General features: G+C 41.6%; 1 long non-coding RNA gene across 2 annotated transcripts; it reads right to left on the minus strand.

Moving 5' to 3' along the window:
• Positions 1-730: 730 nt before the first annotated feature.
• LOC131275961 (uncharacterized) lies at positions 731-9879 on the minus strand. Of its 2 annotated transcripts, XR_009183429.1 has the most exons (4): positions 9594-9879; positions 4942-5309; positions 2192-2263; positions 731-2117 (listed from the first exon to the last, which is right to left on the minus strand). It is a non-coding gene; the product is annotated as an uncharacterized lncRNA (long non-coding RNA). The 2 variants fall into 2 exon arrangements; XR_011647463.1 differs by having other exon boundaries at positions 731-2263.
• Between the last annotated feature and the right edge of the window lie 14805 nt (positions 9880-24684).

The raw sequence follows: 24684 nt of genomic DNA on the forward strand, positions 1-24684 counted from the left end.
AGCATGATACTGATTTTTTTATACTGGCGAGGAGATGAATATTTAACACTAGGACTGCGATAATTTGATTTCTATAAACATACATAATAAGATTTTTATTACTTAATAACAATAAGATTTAATCATTGATTTTTAAAATGTAAATTTTCAGATTTATTTAAATCATTTCTATTTAAAATGCCTTTCGTGTATTAATCTTTCATTTTGCCTTTTAATTTTAGCACATAAATAACTTAGAAAAATGACTTTTTTGAAAATATATAAAGTAATTATAATTTTTAATTTTTATAGTCACTTTAATTTATATTTTGATAAAAATATATTCAAAGTTTTAATGTTTTGACTACAATTATACCATTTTTGTTTGTTTTTCCTTATTTTGTTTTTTTTTAATTTTTATACACTTTGTTATTTTAATTTGGTAGAAATACTGTCAACCAAACAAAATTTACCTGAAAATCTTTTTTTTAAACAAGTCAATTATATTGATACATATTAATAAAGCATACAATTCATCCAAAGTGTACCATCAATGGTATTTGGTATAATCACATAGTTGTACATTCATCACCTCAGACATCATTAGAGTATTTTCAATAAAAATAATAAACAACAAACTGACAAGAAATTCTTAATCCCTCAGTCTCTCTATGCTTCCTAAATATCTTTATTATAACAACATAATTAGTGATTTTATTGAAATAAAGGAAGTAAAACAAAGGTTGTAGAATTATCTGCATATTTTATTATTCACATTAAATGCCATTAGTTCATTGAGAGAACATCCAAGTATACAATGATTAAATTCAGTCATCTTTGATATTCTGCTACCTTTCATCATATAAAAATCCTCGTTTTATAATTTTTAAAAATTTTGTTTATTGGTTTGTCAAAATGAAGGCTAGACTGTGTTTTAACAGGTTGTCGTTTTTTTATCTTGACATAACTTTTCAATGTGTAGACACAGGGCATGCGGGTCTCCGTGTGCACCCCTGCCCTAGACCCAATGCAAAGGGTAGCCCTTCTTCCAGAGGGGTCCAAGTTAATGGAGGCCAAGTACAAAGGATGAGTTGAGGAGGTCGGAGAAGGACCTAATGCCTGCCCTTCCCTCCAAAAGGAAAAAGGAAAATCTCAGGAATCCCACTTCTGGGGAAGATGGCGGACTAGGGAGCTCCAGGACTCAGCTCTCCCACTTAAACAACTCTTAAACCCAGGAACTGTCTGGAACAACTATTTTGAAACCCCAGAGGCCAGAAGAACACCATGGAGCATCCAGGAAAGAGCAGGAGGAAGAGGCTGATAAATTAAGGGAAAGAACTTTAAGCTGCTCTCTTCCTGCCACAGCGACCTGCACCCATCCCCCACTCTCAGGCCACTGTGGGGTCCAGTCCTTGGCTAACAGCTACTGACAGAAAGGAACATAAAAATCCTCTTCCCCCTGGGAGCGGGTAGAGCTCACTGGTTGAGCACCTGCTTCCCACATACAAGGTCCTGGGTTCAATCCCCAGGACCTCCTTAAAAGAAAGAAAGAAATAAAAAGGATTACCATAGGAACACGATTAGGCCAAAAAAACATCCTCTTCCCCAAAAACAGGGGTGGGCATGGCCAATTTCTGGGCACTGTTTTTGACTAGCAAATTTTGATTGCTGTGTCCCTCCCTGGACACAGCAGAGGCAGTGGCGATTTAAAGACATAGTGGGTCCTCAGCTTCTGGGGGGGGCAGTTAGCTGAAGGGCTGCATTCGCTGGACAGGCCAGGAAAGCTCAGCTTTGGGGAGCTGCCGGTGAAGCTCTTGGTGCTCTACCTGACCCCCTCCACAGGGCACTTTGGAGCCAGTCTGCACCCCCTTTATGGGTTCCTGGCTGTTTTGGCTGGGGGTGACCGAACTGGGGAAGTCCTCCCCAGGGTGGCCCTCCTCCCAGGGGGAGTTCTCGGTACGGGGTCTGCGTTATATTTGCAACCGTCCTGCAAATTTGAACTTATTTCAGAATTAAAAATGTAAAGGGGAAAAAAAGCCTATTTTGAAATTATAAAAAAGCAGGACATCGGACTGTTTCCTTCTCTTTGCGTTTCTGTAGTATCGACATCACTCTTTTCAAAGCAATATGGATATGTCCTGTAAAATGGGAGAAGGGTCATAATGAAGCAAGTGATAAAAAGAGAAAATTATTGCATAACAGCTCACTGTACCTGTTTATAATCCAGTGTGTAGAAAACCAAGGGAGTCGGCACAAAGGGTTATCTCCAAACACAGTGTTTTTACTGTGGAAGAACAGAATCAAACCCATTAGAAGGTTTCCAGTGTACAACTCCTCATAATCTTGCATTGTCAGCAATTCTGGTTAGCACGGTAATTCAGAGATGAGTAATGAATAAAGCTTGTCCACATTCTGGGGGGAAAAAAAAGGATCCCAGGAATCTTACAGGGCCACATCATTCTTCAATTAATGTACTTAAAATGCGTATTTGTGGAAGAAGGAAAGTGAATCAAGCCCCTAAAACCTTGAAGATGGAACCGTTCGATGGGTGTTTTCCTTCAGACCAAGGAGTGGAATAGAAATAGGATGGCGGGAAGGGGGCACCAGTGATAAGCTCTGTCTACCTCCAAGTTTTGCCCCTCTCCAGACCAGAGCAGAAAAGGGGCCTGTGGCACTGACACTTTGCAATAGGGGTGAAGGACCACTCACCGCCTCTGACCCCACCTCAGGCTTCTAGCTGAGAGACAGGCTCCCCTCAGGGCCTGACGGCAGCCCACTGACCCTGGCCATCCTGCCCTGCCTTGTGTGCGTACCACAGCCCCAGGGAACAGCAGGCCAGAAAGATGGAGGCATGAGGAGGGGACTGAACCCTCCCAGCCATGTCCACAGCTCGGGCCTGAGCCCTGCAGAGTCCCTAAGGCTTCTGTGCTGGTAAGAAAACTGCGTCCCCCTGAGCAGACAAAACACAAAAGTGGTCGTTCCTCCCTGCAGAAGCAGCCCTGGGCCAGGGAGCTGGGCTTGGCAAGACGAGCTGGATTTTGACCCCCAGGAGTACCCCCTGGCTGGGCACGTGGCCCAGGACACAGCTGCGCTGCCACACATGTGGCTATGGCCCAGGAAGGTGGCCCAAGTGTCCCAATCATGGTCCATGCAACCCAAAGCGAATGTTCCAAGATCCCATTCCATGCAGCCCCAGTTTCCAGCCCCAAACCACGCATCAACCACAGCAGCTCTCTTTTGCCTAAGATGTAGGATTTTTTTTTTTTTTTAAGGAGAAGGGATTAGAAAAAATGTTTTTCACCTCCTGATCTGGACCAACCACATCACGGTCTCTGGAGGCACCAGGAGAGGAGGGGCAGCATTGGAGGGGAGGGGGCCAACTGTCCATGATCAGCAACAAACACTGGCTTTTGTCCCCTCTCCTACCAGTGTGCTCTTCCCCTTTGCCCCACATGACGCTGTACTTTATTATTACTAAGAAGTTTTCAGAACCTTAGATGGGGGTCTCCCTGGTAAGTCCAAATTACTGGGCTTTAATTAAACCTTTCACAAGCCAAAGCTAGCAAACGATATTTTTTAAAAATCCACATTTGAAACCCATTCTAGGCTTACTCCACTGTAAAGTACAGCCAGCAAAGCAACCACAATATAGCCTCATTTTCCTGACTAAATTTAGAAGCAAACATCTTCAGAATATGAAATTAAATAGCAAAGGTCATAGGACAATGAAAATAATAATATGCTGTGTTTGTGGTTAATTATACTTGGTTCCAAAAAAAGTCATCCTAGCCTCAACATAAAAATTGTGTGTGCAGTTATTTCACTTTGAAATGTCATAGGGTTACTTGGTTTCAAAAAGAAAACAGAAGAGCACAAAGACATTTATCTAATTCTGAAAGAAAATATTTCTTAAGAGAATGTAGTATTTAATTCTTTATTGCTTCTCTTTGTCCTGCGGCTGGTTTATAAATATGCAATGCACAACTCTTTGTGCCACTGGAATTAAAGAAGCACAGTATTTTTAGTCTTTTCAGGGGGGAAACAAGTAATTTAGATACAGAAAAGATATGATTGTTTCTCAGCAGCTACTAAATCTGATGAACTACATTTTCCATGCTGAGATAACCTGCACTTATAACGACAAACATGATATGCTGGTTTTATCTACCCTTAACACTTCAGACTTGAAGAGTAAACCATTTCTGAAATACTTGAATGAAAGTCACTTGTCTACCTAATTTTTATTTCTGGTGTAATTAAAGCTTGAAACTTCCTTGCATGTGCCCTCATTCATTAAGTTTCCAATAAGACAAAATAAGTGAGCCATGTTAATAGTGATGATGGAAATGATAGCTCTGGACAGTCTAGCCAATGCTTACCCATGACTTGCGCAAAAAAAAAGGCACTGAGGTTAGGCCCACCTTTGCTTATCTGGGCCGTCTGAAAATTCAGAGAGAACTTTCCTTCTATATATTTTTCCCTATTAGTTAGAATTTGCACTCTTGCTCTTCTTATGGGTTTAGCAAATCTTATGGGACAATTACCAAGTGCCAGACACTGTACTAGCTGTTAAAAATTCAAAGACAAATATTAAAGTCTTGGCCAATAAGAAGCCCAGTCTAAAGAATTCAGACACTAGCAACACTGTGTGTTGGAAACTGAATCATGCCTCCTGCCTACCAAAGGCATGTTCAGGTCCCAAACCCTGGTCCTGTGGATCTGAACCCATTTGTAAATAAGACGTTTGAAGATGTTGTTAGTTAAGGTATGCCCGAACTGAATGGGCGAGTCTTAATCCAAGAGAGCTGGTGTAGTAGTAAGGGCGCTCTAAGGAAACAGAACCGACAGGAGATTTATGTACATATGATGAGATTTTTATAAGAAGTGTCTCATGTGCCTGTAGGGACCAGCAAGTCCAAATTCTGTAGGATAGGCCACAAGCTGGGGACTACAATGACAGACCTCGATGAATTCCTCAGGAGAAGCTGGCTGTCTGAAGTAGAGATGGAAATTCTCTCTTCCGACTTCTAAAATCATCACTTCCCCTTTTAAAGCCTTCAACTGATTGGATGAGACTTCTCTCATTGTTGAAGGCAATCTCCTCAGTTGAGTATAGGTGTAATCTGCCATAGATGCAATCCACTTACTGTTGATATAAGTCCACAAATATCCTCAGGTCAGTGCTTCCTGGACCAGACACCTGGATACTGTAAACTGGCCAAGTTGGCACATGAACGTAACCGTCACAATTGAAGTCCTTATAAGCAAAGAAAATTAGGCATGGAAGGGGAAGCCATGCGGAACAGCCAGAAACTGAAAGTCACTGAAACCTGGAGAAAAAGAAAAGAAAAGATGTGATGGAAAAGCCAAGGAACCCCAAAGATCACTGCCCAGCCAGAAGATACTGACCCTGGGAGAAAGCAAGCCTTGTAGCCTCTGAAACCGTGTGCCAATAAATGCCTGCTGGTAAGCCAACCCATTGTATGGTATTCGTTTTAGAGCTGGAAAACCAAAATTCTGTGTGATATGGGCTATGCTAGAGGCATGTGCACAAGGGGCCCAGTCCAGCCCAGCCCCAAATTTTTAAGTCCAGAGGAGGGATTCAGTTTCTTCATCTGGAAGAATTCTCTAGAGTCTATTCAAACACTAAAATGTATATGAGAATCCCGTTATTTCAGATAAGCTGGATAGCTACACCATATGTATTTACAGTACTTCTACTGTTTTGAGGCCAGAAGAAGTCTATTAGTCTATTCCAGGCTCTTAATGTTTTCTTATGATATTAACTTACTTAAAGTCCCACCTTCCCACTTTATCCACGGGGGCGGTGTTGGTGTGGCTATGTTAGAGAGTGTGGTACCCCATCAGTGACCTTCATTAGTGGAGAATGGTTTTGTGATAATACTCAAGTTACTCGCTTGCCACAGAAACAAGCTCTAAAAGCATTTACTTGCCCTTGGTCCTTTTGCAATGAATGCTATGAGACTGAGATATACTCTTCTCTTCTACTTCAGGAAAGAGAGGTCTTAAAATGGTTCTGTCTTGTGGTTTATGGGGTGGCTTCTCTGCCAGGGATGAGGCAGATCCCAGCCTTGGCCCTCTGGGTTTGCATCATCTAAGTTCGTGGGATTCCATGATTTAGGAATCTCCTTGTTCTTTATGGCTTTTCTCTTGACCACTTCTAAATTAGCAGAAGTATTGTCCTGCTTGAGTTGTCAAATTCGAACTTTTTGTTCTGTTTCATTTTGTTTGAAGAGGTGTCAAGAAGAGACAAAGTTGAGGAGTTGATGTGGCGCTGTGGTTGTGTGCCAGCTTCCCACACCCGAGGGCCCAGGTTCAATCCCCGACCCTGGTACCTCAAAAAAAAAAAAAAGGAAAGGAAAAAGAGACAGAGACGAAGCAAAATGAGATGAATTGTAGATCGTGAAATGAAGTGAATTCCACCTGGGGGTGAAGAAAGATAGGAGGTGTTTCCAACTACACAGTGCCCACAGTCCACCCCCAGTCCCATCCATTGCAACATCTGAGAATCACTGCAATAAAGAGTGAGAAGCCTTGAACCTGGAGCCAAGGCTCCATTCTGTCATCAACTCACCCACTCCTCAGTGAAAGGAGCCAGGCAGGCACAGTGCTCGATTTGGGAGCCAAGCAAGGGGTTGGATATTATTCCAAGTGCAGTAGGAATTTATTTGAGAGTTGAAAGCATAACCTGACTTAAAATGCTCTGGCAGCTACATGGAACATGGCCGTTGAGGGACAAGATGGGAAAGAAGGAAACAAAAGTTTTGGTGCAAGCAGATTGGAAAGGGAATAAGTGTTTCTAATTCTTAATTTTTAAAAATATGTGAGTACTTTGTTAGAAGAGGTAAAAATACATCCTATGATTTAGGAGAAAAAAAAACAACTTTAAAATGAGTCTTCCATACAGAGCATAGGAAGAGAGCTGGCTCCAGGGAATTAATTGACATTAATCAGTTTTAAGAGACTGATTAATAAAGTACCATGGCCATTTGTTGATTAACTTTGAGAGTTATAACTGCCAGGCTGAAATTCATGTCTGTTGGTTAGCACATACTCTTCCCAGTAGGCAAATCTATTTAAGAAACCAAATTAAAGTGAGAAGGTTGAGTGTTAAATATGGAAGCTGAACAAATCAAGTTGGATGTTTTGAAGGGCAATGGTGGCAGCCTGATACAGCCTTTTTTTTTTTTTTTTACACTATAAGGACGTAGAGTCCCAACTGGGCAAATGACCTACTATGTCAGCTGGACAGGATTGCTCTGTGCTAGAGACACACTGACAAATCCTATTCCTAGCCTCTCCTTTTCTAAGTCTCAGCCACGTTTCCCAATGGGTGTTCTAAGGGCAACCTGTGTTAGATTTACCTAAGGTATTTATTAAAAATGCATTTTTCTAGGCCCTATCTCTGACCTCTGATTCAGAATCTCTGGTCTTGGACCTGGGAATCTGAATTTTAGCTACTTTCCAGGTGATTGTAATACATGTTACTGTTTTGAAACATGTACAGCTATAGCTCCTTGTAGAACTTTAGGCAAATTCCTTAACTTCTTCAAGCCCCAGTTTCCTGTAAAATAGGGATAACAATAGCTCCTATTTACACGGTTATTGTGGGGACCAAATGGGTTAGAACATCTAAAGCCCTTAGAACCATGCCTGGCCCTTGTTAGCCTGCAGTACAGCTTTGCTCTTATTATTATTATCATGATTATTATCACCTGCATCATAATTATTTGACCTACTACATTCCTGTTAGCACAAAGGTTTTTGTCGTTGTTGTTGTTTTGTTTTGTTTTGTTTTTTATCAAGCCAAGTTTATTGGTTACTGTGATAAGAGCAATCATTTCCTTGACAGAGGACAGAGTTCAAATAGCTTCTCCCAGATTGTGGTTTTTGTTTTTTGATATGTGAACTTGGACAAGTCACTATACTCTTGTGCCTGGCTGGAGCTTCCTGTAGAATGGGAACATCTCCTTGCTGCCAGCAGCCCTCTTCTGCATGGTACAGCAGCAAGAGCCAAGGCCCTGTGGTCCGTCAGCTGGGGGACAGTTTCAGCTCTGCCACAAAACATCCACCTTTTAACCTCTATACAGTTTGATCTCTAAAATGGATTTAATAATCTTTGACCTCACTATGGGGTTTCGTTGGGGTCAAAAAGGCTAATAGTGCTTTTTTTTCAAAGGTTTATTTATTTCTCTATTTTTGTCATGCATTTTTTAAAATAGCAGCCATTCTAATGGGCATGAAACAGTATCTCTTTGTAGTTTGGGTTGACATTTCCCAGATGGCTAATGATGTTGAGCATCTTTTCATGTGCCTTCTGGATATTTGTATATCTTCTTTGGAGAAATGTGTGTTCAAGACATTTGCCCACTTTTAACTGGGTTGTTTGTGTTTTTGTTGTTAAGTTGAAGAATTTCTGGCTATCAATCATTTTTGGATTATAGTTTCCAAATATTTTCCCCTATTTTGTAAGTTATCATTTTAATTTCATGACAAAGACTTTTGAGGAACAAAAGTTTTTTTTTATTTTGATGAGGTCCCATTTATCTATTTTACCTTTTGTTGCTGGTATTTTGGGTGTAAAGTCTAAGAAACCTCAGCAATATGCAAGATTCTGAAGATGCTTCCCTGTGTTTTCTTCTAGAAGTTTGCTAGTTCTAGCTCTTATGTTTAGGTCTTTGATCCATTTTGAGTTAATTTTTGTATATAGACAGATTGTCCTATTATTGATATTTCAAGGTTTCTGCTTCTTAAGGATAGCAAATTTTTATCCTAAACATTTCCAAGTCATTGCAGCAGCATACTCTGGTTTCTTTTCAAATCGTATAAATCTTTGGCCTTTTACCAAATCATTGCAACAGCGTGAATTTATTTTTAGAAAGGTTTCCTGTAAGCAAGTAATGTCTTCCATAGTGTTTGGCTTAAAGCTTGCCTTTGATCTCAGGAGTTTGGCACATCCTTGACCTATCTTAAAAAGTGGGCTGCGTTTTACTTTTGGGCTAAAAATTCTCTGTGCATTGAAAATAGCAACATGTCAACTTGTTTAATGTCATCGCCAAAAGCGTTGTCACTCATTATGAATTACTCTCATATTTACACAGTGTTTTTAAAAATTAACAAAATGTAGAAGTATAGTCCTTTCAACTAGTATTGGGTGAGTGACAGCAATTCTAATTAAACCAGGAGGAATCTTCCCTTGCTGGTACATTTGGAAGTGGAGCGCCAACATATCACACTTTGTAACTTATCAGAGTACAGAAGTCGAACTTAAAAAATCACTATTCCTATCATTCATCTGAAGACTTCAAAGTGGTTTATGAACATCAATTAAAGCTCTAAACATCCTTGTGGCGTGCACAATTACACTAGACAGCCCAGCATTTTAGATGGACCCACTAAAGAAGAAAGAACTTGTAAGTGAATTTAATTCCCCAGGTGAGTCTGATTCATCAGCAAAACCACCCATGGAACGTTTCATCATTGAAATCTAAATAGAGTTCTGCACGTGGTTTCCCCAACTTAAGCAAAACATTTAAAACTAAATTGTTGAAGGATGAATCCATTTTCACAAAAACAAAGATTAAACGTCTAACCTGGTGAAGAGAAAAAGAAGATGTGCCTTGGGAATAGCCAGGGTCTGGCAAATTGTGCCTTCATATCCAGTCTGCCTCCAGCACTGTGCTTCTGCACTCCTGATCTATGGCGTTTTGTCCTTTCCACTCATGTCCACTTTCCCGTAAAACTGTGGACGTACCCGCTGCTCTTCAAAGTCTGGGAAGAGCCAGAGTTACTGATGCAAGTACAGCCTGGAGTTCTCAGCTCCCAGGTGTGCCTACTGGACCCACTGTGCTCCCCTTGGCTGTACCCCACTCCCCCCGGGTGCTGCTTTCCGCTAAACATAGCCCAGCTCCCCGGTCACCAGCTGGCAAGGCTCTGAACTATTTTTAGCTAGGCCCAGGACACAATAATTCTGAATAGGTAGCTGAGACTCAGCTCTAGCTCTTAAAAAATCATTTCTATTGTTTTTCTCTTGTTGCAATTTATCATGTTTTCATTGTTAGACTTTTTGGGAAATACAAACATGCAGAAAGGTAGGAACATTTAGAAAATACACCAAAAAGAAGAAAATTAAAATACTACCACCCAGAGATAATCACTGTTTACATTTCAATATACGTTTTTCCAATCTCTTCTCTATGTAGGTAGGTATATGTGTATGTACAATTTTTATAAAAATATAATCATACTGTAGGTACTGTTTTGTAGCCTACTTTTAAAACACTCTTTATTAAGATATGATATGTTTAGTTAAATGTACTAATCTTTTTTTTTTTTACTTTTTTGTTGTGTTCTGTTTTGTTTTTCTTTATTTATTCCTCCCCCCTTGTTGTTTGCACTTGCTGTCTGCTCTCAGCTCTTCGTGGAGGCATGGGCCAACTTGCCTTCACCAGGAGGCCCTGGGGGTCAAACCCAGGACCTCCCATATGGTAGATTAGAGCCCAATCTACATAGGGAAGCATCTTCAGGGTCTTGTATATTGCCTAGGTTCCTTAGACTTTACACCCAAATCACAAGCAGCAAAAGGAAAAATAGATATATGGGACCTCATCAAAATAAAAAACTTTTGTTCCTCAAAGATCTATATCATGAAAGTAAAGTGACAACCTACACAATGCAAGAAAATATTTGGAAATGACATATCCAATAAATTATTGATATCCAGAATATATAAATAAATCCTTCAACTTAACAACAAAAAACCCAATTAAAAATAGGCAAAAGTAAAAAATATTCTAGGGACTGAATCACAGTGAACCTAGAGGTGGATGAGGATTGTGGTTGAGGGTACAAATGCAAAAGAGTCCTTCTGTGAGCTAGAGTAGATGTACATCACTATTGCAGGGTAGCGGGAATATGGAGAAGCATGGGAAAACTACAGTTGGTGTGACCTATGACTATGGTTAACAATACTATACTTTTCTTACATCAATGCCAAAGTTGTACTGTGCTGATAATGGAGGTGTGCCAAATGTATGCTGTGGACCATGGTTGATGGTAATAGTCAGATGACATTATCTCATAATCTGTAACAAATGTCCCACCACAGTATGGTGTGTTGGCAAAGGGGTGTTGTATGGGAACACATGTGCATGATTGTTTTGCAAGTTTACAGCCTCTGTAATAAAAAAATATTAAAAAAAAAAAATAGGGTGGGGAAAAATGCACCAAATGTAAGCTAGGGACTATAGCTGGTAGTAATATTTTGAGGAAGCTCTTGCATAGTTTGTAACAAATGTTTCACAACAACGCAAAGTGTTGGTGGAGGGGTGATGTATGAGATCCCTGTGTGAGGTTATGTATGTTTATTTTGTAAGTTCACAATCTTTACTATATACTTATTGTTTATGCATGTTCATGTATAAATGATGTACTTTAATAAAAAATGTTTTTAAAATTTTTAAAAATGGGCAAAAGTCTTGAACACATATCTCTCCAAAGAAGACATACAACTGTACAGAAAGCACATGAAAAGATGCTCAACGTCATTAGCCTCTAGGATAATGCCAATCAAAACTACAATGAAATTACATTGCATGCCCATTAGAATGGCTGCTATTTTAAAAAATGGAAAATAAGAAGTGTTGGAGAAGATGTGGAGAACTCATTCATTGCTGGTGGGAATGTAAAATGGTGCAGGCGCTGTGGAAGACAGTTTGGTGATTCCTCAGAAAGCTAAGTATAGAACTACCATATGACTTGGCAATCCCACTATTAGGTATCTACCCAAAAGAATTGAAAGCAGGGACTTGAACAGATACCTGTATATTGATGTTCATAGCATCATTATTTCCAATTACCAAAAGATGGAAGCAACCGAACTGTCCATCAACCAATGAATGGATAAACTAATTGTGATACATACATACAATGGGACGTTATTCAGCTGTAAAAAGGAATGGGGAAAAGAAAGGGGGGGGGGGCAGGGAATGAAGCCCTGATACATGAGACAACATGAATGAACCTTGAAGACATCATGTTGAATGAAAAAAGCCAGAAGCAAAAAGGACAAATATAGTATAAGCTCACTGATTTGCAATAATTTGAATAAGCAAAGTCATAGAGTCAGACTCTACAACATAGACTACAGGAGATGGGGTGAGGATAGGGAACTTGAAGTTTTTAAACCTTAGAAGTACAGGGTTGCTTTTTGGAATGATGGAAAAGTTTTGGTAATGGATGGTGGGGATGGCAGCACAATATTGTGAACACTATTAACAGCACTGAAATGTATAGCTGAATGTGATTTAAAGGGGAGATGTTAAATTGTATATATGGCAACAGAATAAAAATTTTAAAAGGGAGTCCATGGAACTACACTACACAAACAGTGAACCTAAGTTAAACCATGGGCTTTAATTAATGGTACAATTATAAAAATGTGCCATTATCAATTTTTTTCTTTTTTTAAATAAAATTTTATTGACATATATAATTCATACAGGAACATACATAAATAGCAAGTGTGTAGGTAAAGTTGTGAATTTACAAAACAAACATGCATATCATCATTCAAGGCTCCCATACATCTTCCCACCACCAACACCTGGCATCATTGTGAAACATTTGTTACAAACTATGAAAGAGTATCATCAAAATATTACTACTAGGGAAACGGACTTGGCCCAGTGGTTAGGACGTCCGTCTACCATATGGGAGGTCCGCGGTTCAAACCCCGGGCCTCCTTGACCCGTGTGGAGCTGGCCCATGCGCAGTGCTGATGCGCGCAAGGAGTGCCCTGCCACGCAGGGGTGTCCCCCGCGTAGGGGAGCCCCACGTGCAAGGAGTGCGCCCCGTAAGGAGAACCGCCCAGGGCTAAAGAAAGTGCAGCCTGCCCAGGAATGGCGCCGCCCACACTTCCCATGCCGCTGTCGTCAACAGAAGCGAACAAAGAAACAAGACTCAGCAAATAGACACAGAACAGACAACCGACAACCGGGGAGGGGGAGGAATTAAATAAATAAATAAATCTTTAAAAATATATATATTACTACTACTAAGTATAGCCCATATCTTACATTAGAAGTGCTTTCCCTCAACCTACCAAATTATTAACACCCTATATTAGTATTATATATTCATTATTGTACATGAGAGTACATTCTCATATTTACCTGATAACCATAGTCCATTATCAACCACTAGATTCCCTGTGTTATACAGTCCCAAGCTTTGTACAATCCATTCAAAGTGGAACTCATTCACAAATATTCCACCCCAATGCAAGTTGTTGGTAGGGTGGTGTATGAGAGTCCTGTATTTTGTGCATGATTGTTCTGGAAACCCACAACTTCTGTAATAAAGAAAATAACAGTAGAGTGCTATGAACATTTTGTCTGTATCTGTTAGTAGTCATATGCTAGTGGTCATATGCACTTTTTTCCCTTGGGTATGTGCGTAGGAGGAGAATTGCCAAATCATAGGGTTGGTTTAGTTCCAGCTTGCATAGATGCAGCCAGTTTTCCAAAGTGGTTGTACACTCTACAGTCCTATCAGCAATGTGTGCAAGTACCGATTGCTGCATATCCTCACCAACACTTGGTATTTTGAGTCTTTTTAATTTTAGACATTCTAGAAGTATAAATTGGTATCTCATGATTTTTCAACTGCATTTACCTGGTTAGTGATGATGGATGCTTTTTTAGATTCGTATTGGTCTTTTGTATACCCTCTCCTAGAAAGTGCTTGTTCAAACCTTTTTGCCCATTATTTAATTAGGTTGTTTTTTTCTTTTTGGTTTATAGGATTCAAGTTCTTTGTTAAATAATTATATATTGCAAATATCTTCTCTCAGTCTATTACTAGTCCTTTCAAAAAAAGTTTTTAAGTTGAATAAAGTCCAGTTATCAATCTTTCCTCTTCTCAGTCATGCTTCTGTGTCTTGTTTAGGAAATCTTTGTCTACCCCAAGGTCATGAAGAAAGTCTCCCATATTTGCTTCAGAAGCTTTATTATTTTATCATTTAGTCCTATGATTCTTCTTTTTTTTTTTAATTTTTTTTCTCTCCTCCCTCCCCGTTGTCTGCTCTCTGTGTCCATTCGCTATGTGTTCTTCCGTGACTGCTTCTATCCTTATCAGCGGCACCGGGAATCTGTGTTCCTTTTTGTTGCCTCATATTGTTGTGTCAGCTCTCCGTGTGTGTGGCGCCATTCCTGGGCAGGCTGTACTTTCTTTCGCACTGGGCGGCTCTCCTTACGGGGTGCACTCCTTGCGCGTGGGGCTCCCCTACGCAAGGGACACCCCTGCATGGCACGGCACTCCTTGTGCGCATCAGCACGGCCCATGGGCCAGCTCCACACAAGTCAAAGAGGCCCAGTGTTTGAACCGTGGACCTCCCATGTAGTAGGCAGATGCCCTATCCTTTGGGCCAAGTCCACTTGCTATGATTCATTTTTATTTAATGTTTTGTGTATGTTATGAAATAGAGATCAGAGCTCTTTTTTTTTCCATAAAGTTATCGTTCCAGCATCACTGATGAAAAGATCATCTTTTCCCTCACATATTTGTGTGGGTTTGTTTCTGGAAACTATCCTGTCCTCTACTGGTCTGTCTATTTTTGTACCAAAACTACATTGTCTTAATTACTTAATTTTGTGTTGAATCTTTTTAATCTGATAATACAATCCACCAATTTTATTCTTTCTTTTCACGATGGTCTTGGCTATTTTAGATCCTTTTTGTTCTTATACACATTCTAGAGACAGCTTTTTTAAAAACAAATCAATTTTATTGATACATATTTATAAAGCATAAATCCATGCAAAGAGTACAAATGATTGTATTTAGTATAATCACATAATTCTGCATTTATCACTCCAGTCATTTTTAGAGAATTTTCATTATTCCAGTAATAATAATAATACTGAAAAACAAAAACCAAACAAGCGAACAAACAAAATTCATCACCCCTCAATCTGTGTCCCCTGCCAAACATAGCTGCTATTCTGTTTCCTTTTCTCTAGTAATTTGTATTTATGATTTGTGAAAACAGTTTTTATATGCAATAGCACCTATATTCATATTTTACATGAGGTTTCACTGTGTTATAGAGTCTCATATTTTTTAGTTTCCTTTCTAGTAATATATATGTGTTTCGTCTCTTCCTTTCAACCAATGTAGAGACAACATTTTAATTTCATCTCCTGACCCAAGGGAAAAAACAAACAGTTGAAATTTAGGATTGCATTGAATCTATAATTCAGTTATAGACATTTTAATACTGATTTTAATACTGACATTTTAATACTGATTTTTCCAGTACATGAATATGAACATGTGCATCTCCATTGATTTAGGTCTCCTTTAATCATAACCTGCTTTTTCCCTCTACTTTAGAGTATATTATGCATATCCATCTACACCATTAAATATTTTTCTACAGCATGATTTTAATGGCTTCTTGGTATTCCATTAAATGGAAGTACCATCGTTTGAATAACTAATCCCTAATCATTAGACATTAAATTTATTTCCAATATTTCCCTATTACAAGCACACTGTGATGCTGACCATTGCTAAAACACACCAGAGCAAATGGACTGCTATAAAGAAGCAAATTTGAGGGTTTGTTCTCTCTTTTGCTTTCTTTCCTATCACACTCAGACATCCTTTCTCAAACACACACACACATACATTCACACACAGTACAATGCTTAAGTGCCAGAAGGTGTTAAACAAATGCTTATGGGCTGATGCAAAGTAATGTTCTTTCTTTTCATACTCTGAGAAGTTTAAACTACATTACACATGTCTTGTGGCTCAAGCAAATCCTGTTCTTTACCTGATCATTTAGATATTTTTTAAAAGCTCAAAAAAAATTTACATTCACTTCAGCTCCAGGAGAAAAATTGGTTATGAGCTATTAAAAAATCATAATTTTGTGGCACCGAGCAAGTCAGTTTCTCAGACCCTCAGTTTACTCATCTATAAAGAGAAGAATCGTAGCATTAAAATCCTTCCAAGCACTGACATTCTATTTTAATTAATGCAAACCTTCAGCAGAGATGAATTCAAATAAGCAAAAACAGAATATTGCATATCAAAACATAAAATATATATATAAAGGAAATTACAGCATGAGGAAAAGTGCATATGTTAAATATAAACAATTGGAGCTTCCCATACAGAAGATACTGATAGGAATATATCAAACTCAGGGAGACAGATGTAGTAATTACAGACAACCTCTCCTGAAGGTGTACCATGTACCAGGTTCTATTTCAGTGTTTTGCATTAACTTTTCCTGCTCACAAGTCCCACCCCTGTGAAATGGGTATTATTATTTTCCCAGAAGCACAGGGGTGAAAACCTGCTCAGGGTCATAGTTTCCAGACTATGGAAGTACCCTAGTTCATTGAACTAATCATTAGGCCCAGATGGTAAGGAGCTGAGCTGGGCCTGCGGGGAGCTTGGCGGGCTCCAGAGTCTGTGCTCTGAACCCCTGCACCAAACCCTTGATCATCTTGTAGAGAAGTGGTGATGAGCCAAGTGGCACCGGGTACAAAGTACCACTGAAGCACCAAGAAAAAAACTGCTCACTTGACGGAGGTGGCGGATGGAGGATGGAGAGCACAATCAGGGACAGCTGTGAACCAGGGAGAAGACCTTGGAAAGTGAGCAGCGACGGCCTGGCTTGGGCCAGGCTCTGGCCACCTCGCTAAGGTTTTTCCATTTTATCCTGACGATGTGGGGCACCGGGCATCTGTGAGCGGATGAGTGGAGTAAGCAGGTTATTCTGGTGGAGGAGAGGTTGGGGGGAGAAGAGTTGGGAGGTTTCTGTTGCTGTGCAAGGGAAAGGAGAGAGACAAAGTGACAAGAGTGTGGGCACGAGCGATACACAGAAATGTATTTTGGAATAAGTGGGCAGGGGGATAGGAGCAGCAAGTTACAATTGTGCTACTTTCCTTTTCTTTTTTTTTTTAAGATTTTTATTTATTTCTCATCCCCGCCCCCCCACTCCAGTTGTCTGTTCTCTGTGTCCATTTGCTGCATGTTCTTCTTTTTGTCTACTTCTGTTGTTGTCAGTGGCACGGGAATCTGTGTTTCTTTTTGTTGCATCATCTTGTTGTGTCAGCTCTTTGTGTGGGCGGCGCCATTCCTGGGCAGGCTGCACTTTCTTTCACGCTGGGCAGCTCTCCTTACAGGGTGCACTCCTTGTGCGTGGGGCTCCCCCACGCGGGGGACACCCCTGCGTGGCAGGGCACTCCTTGCGCGCATCAGCACTGCACATGGGCCAGCTCCACACGGGTCGAGGAGGCCCGGGGTTTGAACCGCGGACCTCCCATGTGGTAGGCAGACGCCCTAACCATTGGGCCAAGTCCGCTTCCCTGTGCTACTTTTCTGAAAATGTGCAGGTGTCCACACTGAACCCCAAGTACAGCCAACGGGAGAGGACACCACTTCCTGAGGGCTCCCCTTGGTCAGCTCCAGGTTTGACAGGAGTCTTCCCTCTCCCAGGCCTCACTGCCCTGCCGGGTAGCAGTCCTTATCCCTGATTTGCAGGCTAGGATACTCAGAGGCCCAGGGCCTGAGCAAACTGCCTGAGGGACGTGGCTTGTAAGCCGTGCGGCTAGGATGGGAGCTCCCGTCTGTATGATCCCAAATCCCTGCTCTTGCCACTCTGTCATGCGACCTTCCTCATTCCAGTGAAAACACGGTATACCCCAGTCTTTTCTTCCAGGAAGTTTGGGTCATAATAACCAAAGGGGAAATCAAACTGGGAAAACTAATGAAGAAAAGATTAGCATGGAAACATCTTTGACACACCGTTCTCCTTCACCCCTCCTCTCGTTCCCAGGTCACCAATTCCTCTCAACCCTATCTGCAAGACAGCTCTAGATGCGTCCTCCTCTCCATACTCAAGGGCCACCTTTGGAGTGTAGCTTTGGTGAGTCCAGTCCTGCCCAGGCCGGCCCAATACCAGACTAATTTACTTAAACGCCATTGTGTCCTGCTGCTTCTCTGGTAAGCGTTTCGAGAAGGAACGCTTCAAGACTTCCTAATGCAATCATTTCCTAAGTGCTCTCCTTGCTTCCATCCCTGTTTTCCCCCACCACCTCATGCCCCTATTCTCAGCCTGTCAGGGGCTCCCGTTTCACTCAATATAATCCAGTGTCCTTGCCATGGCTCACTGCATCTTGTTCCTTGTTACTTCTCACCCCTTCCTTTCTTACTCCACTACAACCTTTCTGACCCACTTGCAAGTCTGCCAATATGCCAAGCCTGTTTCCACCCCATGACCTTTGCATGGTAGTTCTGTCTGCTGGAAATAATCATACCTCTCCATTCCACCTTGGATATTTGCATGGCCAGTCCTCTCACTTTTTTTTTCAGATTGCTGCTCAGATGTCATTTCCTCAAAGAGACCTTCCTTGACCACCCTACTGGAAATAACATTAATCTTTACCCCCAATCTCTTACCCTGCTTTACTGTTCTTCATGGCACATATCACTATGGGCTTGCAAGCATGCTTACACACACACAGGCATGCGTGCACGGTTCCACAGAATCCCCCTCCCAGGAAGGCCAGCTGTTCCGGTTTGCCAGGACTCAGGGTGTTCCTGGGACAAGCAATTTTCATTGCTAAAACCGGGAAAGTCCCTGGCAAACCAGGAAGGGCTGCTCACCTTATCTCTCCCCTACCAGAATATAAGCTTGGGGAGGGAGGGGGACAGTGCATCCCAGCATGTAACATAGTGTCTGGCACACAGCAGGTGCTCAATGAATATTTACTGAATGTAGCACTAGCTTCGTGTTTCAAACAGCATCAGGTTTAAAGTGGCCTACCTTGCATTCCAGGTCCTTCTCCACTGCCTGTCTTAATGACCCACCCTAATTCTTTTGCTCCTCCTGATGCACCTTTCAGTTCCTGGCAATGCAGCCTCCTTACTCTTTCACAAACGTCACCAGAAACAATCCCCTGGCTCCTCTACCAGAATCAGTCTCTTTGACATGTTTTGTTTTCTTTTCTGAGATTTCTATCAGTGAAAACTGGGGGAGGGAGGCATGGTCACTATGGGAACTTCCTCGGGCATTATTTCAAAATATATATACTCCTTCATTCCCATCCCTGAGATTTATATATGACCCTCCTTGGGGCAGAAGGGACATCAAACATTGGTATTTTGAACAATCTCCCTAGATGATTGTGACAACACACCCACCTCGTTTGAAAGCCATTGATCTCAATCCCATGATACTTTGCAACACAGCTCACATCCCTCAGTTGCATCACTTCTGCAGAGCCCTGGCCTGACCTCATTGCCTCCCCCTCTTTGGAAGTCTTAAAAGTTTACGATCTGAGCCACACCCCAGAGCCCGAGTCACAAAGCCCAGACAGAAGAGCATGGACAAACAGGGTTCCTCAGGTGTGAGTGTTTGTTTGGCCAGGAAGCCCTCTCAGCTGTGCTGGGCAGGCCCTGCCCCACTGCTGGGGCTGAAGAGGCCCCTTCCTTCCCTCCCACTCCTTAACTGTCCCACTGCACCATCATCCCCATTAAACACCCCCCGCCACCCTCTGCCTCCCAAGTCCTCTTCTTTCTATCCGCTGCCCCATTCAACCCCTCTACTGGCTTTTTCTCACTTCCTCCCACAACAGTGTCCCAGAGCTGGTCCACCTAATGCCTAAGCTCAAGTCACCTTGCCAGAGTTAATCCCACCGGGGCTTGGAAAGTCAGACTGACCTGGTGCCGAGGCAGGTCTGCTGAAGCCCCGGAGCCCTCATTTCCTCATCCGTCAAATGGGGAAATCCTTGCCTCACAGCATGTTCAGGGCAATTAAAAGTAAAAACTCCCCAGCACAAGGTCCACCTAGGAACTTCTAGCAAGCAGCCTTATTTGTGCCGAAGGGGTAGTGCCTGTCCTCTAGGCACGGGGACTCGGGCTCTCCGTGGCAGTTCGGGTTCTGTCTTCTAGGGAGCATTACTCCCCGAAGGACCATAATGTCACTAGCTCTTGGGATTAATTAATTTTAACAATTAGGGAGTCATTCTTTAAGCTGGTGGTGCTATAAAAGTACACTGGGGCACAGCAGGAGAGTGCTGTGCTCACCGCTGACCAGCTGCCCTGGAAGACCAGTGAGTTAAAAATTGAGATGCCGATGGGTGTGGGGATGTAGGAAGGAAGAAGGAAAGAGTAGTTTGTTTCACAGTGCAATGGCTTTCAAGTAAAAATCTGAGCTAGAGGGGAATGGGGGCGGGTAACTAGAGAAGGAGGAGAAGCAGCAACAGCTGCAGCAGCTCTGGGGCTAAGAATCAAAAGCTCTAGATTCAAGTCCTAGTTTTGCAATTTAACCTTCTAGATCTCAACTCCCTCAACTGCAAAGTATTTGTATTTTTTATTTTATTTTATTTTATTTTTTAGTTCCTAGCACAATGTGCTCATTTGGACTGAGAGCCAAGTCCTCACTGGCAGCTAAATCCCCAGACATCATTAACTGTCCTCAGTCCATCCCACCCCCCAGATGGATAAAGGTCCCATCACTCAGGTATCAGAGCCCCTCTAATTCTCCAAGCTCCAACCAAGCCTTTGCCTCCCATAAAGGGCCAAGGTCTGCCTGAGAATTGAAACCAGAATTGTCTTTATGGTTACTGCTCAGGGTCCTAGAAAAAGCTGATGGATGTTTTCTGTCATGCCAATTAGAACCCTCAGCGGATTTTCTCCAAAACTTTGTTATAATTGGTGGTTAGATCCCATATCACCATGGATACTCTCCTATAGTTACATTAAGGATTAAGTTGATTTTGCAGACTGTTCTGGGAATTAAACCACCATTTGTACCACAGCCTCTGTGGGAAAATATATTCTGTGTTCCAAACAATTGACCTTTTGGAATAGATCCAGTTCCTAAGCTGGAGACAGTCTGTACAATATTAGGTTACATTTTGGGCTCCGTGTGTGTGTCTCAGAATCAAAGGCTTGTTCGAGCTGGAAGAAAAACTGGTGATCATTTATTAATGGACTTATTATATAGGTAATGAAACCAAGGTTTGAAAAGACAGTGACTTGTGTGAGATTATTCGGCTACTTTGGTCTCCTCCTGCAAGCCAATGCTTTTCCCACTATCCACAACATTTTATGGTCATTTTCCCACCCATTAATTAAACTACTTGAAAGTGGGGAAGATCATGTCTTCTTCCGCACAGAATAAAACACACTAAATGCCTTATAAATACTTAATTGGTTCATTATTCACTTGGCTTTAGAGGTCTATTCACTGTAATATTTCTTTAAATAACAAGTACCATAGGGTATTTAAATTAAGACTATAGCTATAGTAGACTAGACTTGGTTTAATCAAGATTTGAATAATAATGCAGAAATATTCTCTTTAATCCATGTTTTCTACGCAAAAGGACATTTTGGTGTTGGAGGCAACGCTGATGAGTAGTTTTCTCAGCTCACAGACACATCTGGTTTTAATTTTAGGAGATACATACTGGTAATTTGAATGTGGTCTTTGGGGAGGTAGGGAGCTATTCATTTTATAATTAGAGTAGAAAATGGGATAATGTTTTATGTTATTTACACAAACCATCTGACACAGAGACTTAAAAACCACTCAGAAGTAAATCTCCAACTGAAAAGGTGAACCATACATACTGTAGACATACTCTACAAGATAGAGAGCAACCATGTTAGACAGAAAACATTTAAATCATCTTATTTGAAACAAGCTGTCACATTTTGTGTACTTTCCTTCATCAACAAGCACATTTAGTTATTTTCTGATATCTTGTTCCAATGAGCAGGATGGGAGAGCACTGAAAGAGAAACATTCTCAAATACCTACATGAAATGGTTTTATTGTAACAAACCAGGACTGACCTAAATAGACAACTGATCCTGTAATCTAATTACAAGAAGAAGAAAGAAGGGCCACAGAGCACCTCTTCAAAAATTAAACAGTTATTTGTGGTAGCTGTCCGTCCAACTCTAATTGCCTTATAGTTAGCAGTTTATATAGTAATTTCACTCCTTCAGTTACCTAGGCATTCATTTTTCAAGCAGTTTATCTTGAAGGATATACCAGAGGGAAGATACAAATGTTCCACTGAGGTATTGTGTGTGTTTGTTGGGGGGGGGGGGGGGTTGGGGGGGGCGCTGCAATAGGGAGGTTTGTGATGGAGGGCAGGAAAAGAGGCATCTGGTTATACCTGCTTTCTAATTTTGAAGGGTGAAATGACTGAGGACATGCTTTATGGTTTAGCTGAGAATCTTGGAGCCTTGACTGCTCTCTCACCCCTGCACTGAAACAAACCCAAAGTGAAATCCTAAGTGAAAGTCTTGACTCTGCCCAGCACACACCCTCAGCCTGCCTCTGCCTTGGGAAGGGGGGCCTCCTCCTGAAGCACGCATTCTTGTCTGGTTTCTCAACTTTCTTCAGCTAAGCTGACATTTGAGATAAAGTAGGCTGACCTCCAGGTACTCCTAGCAAAATTTAGAACTTACTTCCACTCAAGACATTAAAGCCTGGGAAGGGGATGTGGCTCAAGCGACTGGGCTTCCGCCTACCACACAGGAGATCCCGGAAGTGGTTCCGGTGCCCCCTGGAGAAGGCGAGCTGGCGCAGAAAGCTGATGTCGCAAGGTGATTCAACAAAAGAGACACAAAGAGGAAAGACAATGAGAGACACAATAAACCAGGGAGCTGAGGTGGCTCGGGTGATTGAGTCTCTCTTCCACATGGGAGGTCCTGGGCTCAGTTCCCAGTGACTCTTAAAGAGAAGACGAGCAGACAGGGAAAACACATAGCAAATGGACTAAGAGAGCATAAATGACCTCACACAATGGGGGGGGGGGAAGGTAAATAAAATAAATATTTTTTTAAAAAAGGCATTAAAGACTTGATGGAGAAGAATTCTATGTAGGAGGGACAGTCCAAGCAATGTCCATTCATTCACTGAAAAGCTGTCTTGATTGAACAGGGTGTCAAAGAGCTGCATAGCACAACCTTTACATTTTGCCACCTAGCCCTCCTCACTTCCACACCCTATTGGCTTTTGGCCGATGTTGGGAGTCATTATAAGAAAAACAACTCCATGAAAGTCTCTGCTGTGTTTACTATGAGGAGTTATGAAGCTGCTGTTGACTGGTTTCCAAGTGGCTTCTTTGTGGACAGCCACGGGGATATGGCTCTGGTCTTAGCTCTCATCTCTCTCGTTTGGGACCCTCTTAGCATGGGTCTGCCTTCATCTACTGAGCACCAGCATGTCCCAGGCATTATCTGCTAGTAAGTCCTAATAAGATCACATTTTTAGGAAACCCCAGGTCATGATGTTCCCAACCCCTTGCTATCAGGAAGTCCAAATAATGATCACAGTATTGACATGTGTGACCCAAATGTCTCCTTATGCCCTGTCTTATGCTGGGCAATGTTTAAAAACCTCTGGAGCAAAAAGCTGTGGTTTGTAGCATTTGCTGATTTTATTTGGTGTAACATTCCCACCGTATTAATGTCCTAGAGCTGCTGGAACAAAGTACCACAAACTGGGCATTTTAAAACAACAGAGGGAAGTGAATGGGGCTCAAGCAGTTGGGTCCCTGCCTACCATGCGGGAGGTCTGAGTTTGATTTCTGGTGCCTCCTAAAAAGACAAGCAAGACAACAAGCTGACACAATGAAGAGGCACAACAAGGAAACACAATGAGAGACACAACAAGCAGTGAGCAGAGATAGCTCAAGCATTTGGACATCTCCCCTCCACGTGGGAGGTCCTAGGTTTGGTTCCCAGTGCCTACTGAAAAAAAGAAGATGAACACACAATGAACAGACACAGGAAGCAGACAGTGAGCACAAACAAGGGTAGGGTAGTAATAAATAAAATAAATCTTAAAAATTTTTTTAAAAAACCCAACAGAAATGTACTGTCTGTCTCACAGTTGTCGAAGGCAAAATCATGGTATAGAAGATCGTTCTTTGCCTCACCCATCTGAGCCTTTGGTGTTCCTTGGCTTGCAGCTACAGCACTTTCGTTTCACCTCGGTCATCACAGTCGCCTACTCTCTGTGTATCTGTCTCCTCTCCTCTTCTTAAAAGAATACTAGTCACACTCCGTCAAGCGCTTACCCTACTCCACTATGACCTCATCTACAATTTAACCAATTCCATCTGCAGTGGCTCTATTTCCAAATAAGGTCACACTTTGAGGTACCGAGGGTTAGGGCTTCAATATATCTTTTTAGGGGACATGGTTTAATCCATAACACCCACCATGGCCAATTTCAAGTTCCCACAGTGATGCTACTGAACAAGGAGTTGGGAAGAGATGCACAGTCGCATATCATTATATAGTAGTTCCACCATTCCGAGGCAATAGATGTAAACAACCTCAAGAGCACAGATTAGAGTAAAATGTAGGAAAATTGTTAGGAAAAGATGAGTTTTTAGTATTCAATACCTTCCTTTTTAGTATAATTTGTTTATTCGTAAGTCTATACGACTTAATTTTTTAAATGGCTCTAACAACTCGTTTGCACAATTCCTGGACATTTACCTAGCGGCTCTCATGAGGCAGTGTAAGCCGGCTTCAGCACACCATGATCTAAGCCCCACCAGGTTGGAAGTCCCATGAAATAATTTGTCCTTAGGTCTGCCCAATCTGCCAAGGAACAGGACCTTAGCCCTATCT

This window comes from Dasypus novemcinctus, chromosome 25 (assembly GCF_030445035.2).
Source record: "Dasypus novemcinctus isolate mDasNov1 chromosome 25, mDasNov1.1.hap2, whole genome shotgun sequence".
Classification (NCBI taxonomy): Eukaryota; Metazoa; Chordata; class Mammalia; order Cingulata; family Dasypodidae; genus Dasypus; species Dasypus novemcinctus.